Source organism: Silurus aristotelis (assembly GCF_946808225.1).
Source record: "Silurus aristotelis genome assembly, chromosome: 6".
Classification (NCBI taxonomy): domain Eukaryota; kingdom Metazoa; phylum Chordata; class Actinopteri; order Siluriformes; family Siluridae; genus Silurus; species Silurus aristotelis.
In genome coordinates, this window is record NC_139579.1 from 1,378,812 (window position 1) to 1,383,811 (window position 5,000).

The 5,000-nt window shown below is 44.2% G+C and overlaps 1 protein-coding gene across 1 annotated transcript in view; it reads right to left on the reverse strand.

Annotated features, from left to right (window-relative positions):
* smad10a (SMAD family member 10a) overlaps positions 1 to 3,649 on the reverse strand; it is an 18,083-nt gene extending 14,434 nt beyond the window's left edge. The window contains exon 1 of the mRNA XM_083545232.1: positions 3,475 to 3,649. The gene's annotated coding sequence lies outside the window, so the exon portion shown is untranslated. The remainder of the gene's footprint in view (positions 1 to 3,474) is intronic.
* Positions 3,650 to 5,000: the final 1,351 nt, after the last annotated feature.

Sequence of the window (5,000 nt, forward strand, 5' to 3'; positions counted from 1 at the left end):
GTATACAAACAAATAAAGATGTGACGGCAGCTCCGGAGCGAATGCTGGTCTTGGGCGTGAGCTGAGCGCATGCTGCAGATGTGGTGTTTGTGCAGATTGCCTCTTTCATGGCTGAACAGAGATAAACACTCAGGTATTACTGTGTTATTGCATCATGTCTGTTGCAGTGAAGCAAGCAGCCGCCTGGAATAGGAGAAGATCCTGTATCCAGGACTGCTGGTGTAAAGACTGACCAATAAAATCACTGCGTCCATCTTAGTGTTTCCTGAACTCAAAACACTGTGTAGATTTGTGTGTTTTTGTATCGGTCTGATACTAAACACAGACACATCACATTTACTCATAGTGTACTGCTGCACTGTATTTCTGTCTTCAATGTAAATGAGAAAGAGACGTGGCCTCTGTATCTGTCCTGTATTTTTTAAGAGGCGTGGCCTTTGTATCTGCCCTGTATACAAAAGGAGGCGTGGCCTCTATATCTGTCCTGTATAATTACAGGGCCATGGCCTCTGTATCTGCCCTGTATACTTGAAGGGGGCGTGGCCTATGTGTATGCCCTGTATAATTGAAGGGGGGCATGGCCTCTGAGTCTGTCCTGTATAAGTCGTGAAGACATGGCCTATGCATCTGTCAGTCTTAGTAAAGGAGTCATGGCCTAGTATCTGTCAGTCACAGTGAAGGAGGCGTGGCCTATGCACCTGGCAGTTACAGTGAAGGAGGCGTGGTCTTTGTAACTATTTAAATTAAGTAGACATGCACTGATTGCCTGTTGCTAATTGTGAAAGAGCCAAAGCTTCTACTCCTTACATCTAGAACACCTCCCATACGGAGATGAAAATACTGTAGATACATCATTCATCTCTGGCCACAGTTTCAGCCCTGAGCAGTGCACAGGTCAGGAGCTGCTTCTGGGTTTACTCCTTACATTTACTCATCAGTACATAAAGGGAGGTGCTACAGCAGCCACACACACACACACACACACCTGAGGATACGACACACTCTTATTTAGATATCATTCTGACAATCTATTGCATTAAAAGTTGCATTGTACAGAGATTTGAGTGTTTTAGTTAAAGCCACTGAGGTGGAAAAATAGCTGTAAATAGCGACCATACGGAACTGCCTACACAGTCTGGCACAGCGTCCTGAATCACATCGCATTCTCCGCTGCTACACACACACACACACACACACACACACACCTCATCATGTCGACTGTCGTATGGGACTGAATAACACCCTGTGTCCTGGATGTCCAGATGCAGTAAAGCTTCTCATCTGGTGTGCTTCTTTGCCGTGTAGTACGACAGCTGGAGTTCTCAAAACCAGCGCAATATTCCGCTTTATATCGGGTTGCGATATATTTATTTTATTCCTCTGAAACTCTCTTACCTTACATGGTTTGCCTTACCTCGATCGCATCAGAGAGAACTGTACCAAAACTTGCTTGTCTGAATTACGCTCATATTGTGCTCGGACTGACGTTCAGAGACGTCACTGAGGATTCACCTATCACTTGGTACGACCAGAAAAACTCCACCTCGAAGCGCATGAAACACATTACAGATGCATTTGCTGAAGGATGTGTGATGTGTGATGTGATTCTGGTGCCAGGGCTGGAAATCTCACCAAACATATACACTATTACGGAAAAAGAATAAGGGACACCTGATTTTTCCAACCATATGTGGTTCTTCTCCAAACTGTTACCACAAAGTTCCACTACGACCATTAACACAACCACCAACACCACTTAATATCACCACCAGCATGACTAACAACACCGACACCACCACGAGTATTACTACCACCATTAACACCACCACCAACAAAACCACCACTACCACAAACACCAGCGTAACACCACCTACCATCACCACCACCAGTAACATAACCACCACCACCATTGACACAACCACATTAACACCAATACCACAACCACTACCACAAACACCACCTATCATCAATGGCATTACCACTAGCACCATTAACACCACCAACAACTCTAGCACCATAAACACTACCACCAACACCACTACCACCAACACTACCATCATAAACACTACCACCAACATTAATACCACCATAAACACTGCCACCAACATTAATACCACCATAAACACTGCCACCAACAGCACTACCACCAACAACACTACCACCAACAACACTGCCACCAACATTACTACCCCATAAAAATTACGACCAACAGCACTACCACCATCAACACTACCAGCATCAGCACCAACACCACTACCACCAACACTACCATCATCAGCACTACCATCAACACCACTGCCACCAACCTTACTACCACCATTAACACTATCACCAACACCACTACCCCCATAAACACTACCATGAACACCACTACCACCATCAGCACTACCACCAGTAACAACAACAACATCCCCACCAACAGTTTGACTCAACCTTTATTGACTCCTCTGGTTGTTTGGACAATTTTAACATTGGGGGAACTGTGGGGAACCGGGGGAAGGGGCAGGTGGTGTCAGTTATTCTGTTGGATGGGGCAGTTGTTCTCTAATCAACTCATCATTTTAAATAATTACACCAAAGAACACAGTTTAGATTTTATTTTTAATTTGTCCCACTGTCTTGCTAAAGTCGATCACATCATGTTCCAATCCTTCCATATCAAAAAGAACTTCATACCACAAAACCTTTCTTTCTTTTTTTCACTTTTTCACTTGTAACCTACGTTCACACGAACAGTGACTCACAGAAGACAGAAGAAGTTCGTCTTCACCATTAGCTGGAGACCTTCGGGGTCCAGGTAGCCGAGAAAAGTTTCAGCAAATACAGGGAACACTAATAACGGTTACTATGGCAACCAGTAATAAGAACACTTAATCACTGAAATCATAACGTTTGGAGAAATACTACAATAACTACACAGTACCCCAAATACCCCACAGAAAAACCCTTCTTTGGCCCCTCCTTTGATCATGTTGGAGGTTGTGACGTCATGACCCACGCCTTCTCGAAGGTGTGTTCCAAAAAGGGAAGCACTCAGACACTCCAATAGAAAGAGAGAGAGAGAGAGAGAGAGAGAGAGAGAGAGAGAGAGATGGGAACATCAAGAGCGTCGGACCCGCCTTTTACGGTGTTATGACGTCACCAGAGCCCTCCAAAACATCTGGAGGCGAGCGGAGGTGAAACTTACAAGGGTTACAGCATGCAAAAATATAAACATAAGATTAAACAAGCATGAATGAGGGAGAAGGTGATGATGATGATGATGATGGTGATGATGGTGATGGTGATGATGATGATGGGGTAGAGGCTGCGAGCGAGTGCGCGCGCGCGCGCCGATGTGATATAATGGAGACCAGACGTTAGGTTGAGGTTGGAGATGTGGATGGTGGAGATCTCCAGGTCTCCAAAAAAAAAAAAAAAGAAGAATAAGAAATGATAAAGAAAAGAAGAATAAATAAAAGATTGTGTACTCACACATCAGCTCGAGAAGGAGAGTGTGAGGTAGAAAATCCAAGTTTTGGTTCCCCCCCTCCCCGTGTCACATCAGCTCAGGGTCCAGCGCGCCGAACTGAACCTCCGAGTCTCCTCCAGCATCTCTCTCTCTCTCTCTCTCTCTCTCTCTCTCTCTCTCTCCTCCCGGTACGATAATAACACAAGGAAAAGCTAGCCGACACGGTGCGCGTGAGCGTCTCGCCAGGCGCCAGCCAATCAGAACGTGGCCCGCTCAGCCAATCACAGCGCCGCGTTTCAGGGTCTTCTTTTATTGACACTCCGGCGCGACTGCGTGTTTTATTAAAGTGGCGCCACTGAGATTACACTCAAACACCCCCTTCTCCACACACACACCGGATACCCGACACACACACACACACACACACACACACACAATTTACCTGACCACGCCCACTCACAATAATCATAATCATAATAATCATTAACATCATTATTATGATCATTATCATCATCATCATTAGTAATTTTGGTTTGTAGGCATTTTTGTATCAAAATAAATAAATTGCTAATCAGTATTTTTGAGTTCAGCACCAACACTTTTGACTCCTGAACCACTCGTTGGAAATTGTTTTCTTGTGTCTGGTATTTTCTTGTCGTATCTGTAAAGTGTTCAGCATCTTCACCTGCTTTGGAAAGAAACTCACTGGTCCCTAAAAAGACTCGACTCCCAAAACTTTATTCCCAAAACTAACTACATCACAAACCCGTCCCAAGTCTCTGCAGGTTTAGACCCAGTCCAAGGAGGAAAAAATGGCAGAATGGTTTGTTATTTGCCAACAATTGTTTTTTTTGTTTTGTTTTTTTTGTGGTGGAATCAGACGATGAGTCATTTGGTAGCCGAAGAATCGACTCATTGGTGAGAGTCATTTAGAACATTCTGAATTAAAAACAATGATTAAACAACAAATGCAACTCTGTCGTATAAAATGTAAATATGGAATATAAATGACACAAGTTCTCAGGATTCTCAGAAAAGTCACACATTTTCCCTCTGTGTTATATATAACAGCAGAATGGTGCATTGTGGGTATAGGGTTTCAGATAGACAGTGCATAGATGCATCATATGGACATTCATGACCAAGAACTGTAGAATATAAGACAGGATTTGTGAAAGAGTTCCTCGAGTCGTGGCTTTTCAGACGTCTTCACTCTGTCATCATTAGAATCACGTTGAGGGCGAGTGCCGCATGACCTCCACCTTCATCTCCTAATGACTTCCTCCTCGTGATCTTTAGCCCGGTTTAGAAATCCACCCCGGACCCTCACCCACTCTGGCGACCCGGAGCTGAGGTCAGCTGCAGCCACCTTCCTGCTTCTCCAATTACAAAACATTCATTATTTACGCAGGAGAAGCACATAGCTGACATTTCACTGCTGAGTTAATGATACAGAAACAACTTATATGGTGTAGTCGTCACTATAGTGTATTTGCTCACCAGCTCCCACATTTTTGAGCATCACATTCCACATTTTCCCAATTTGCTC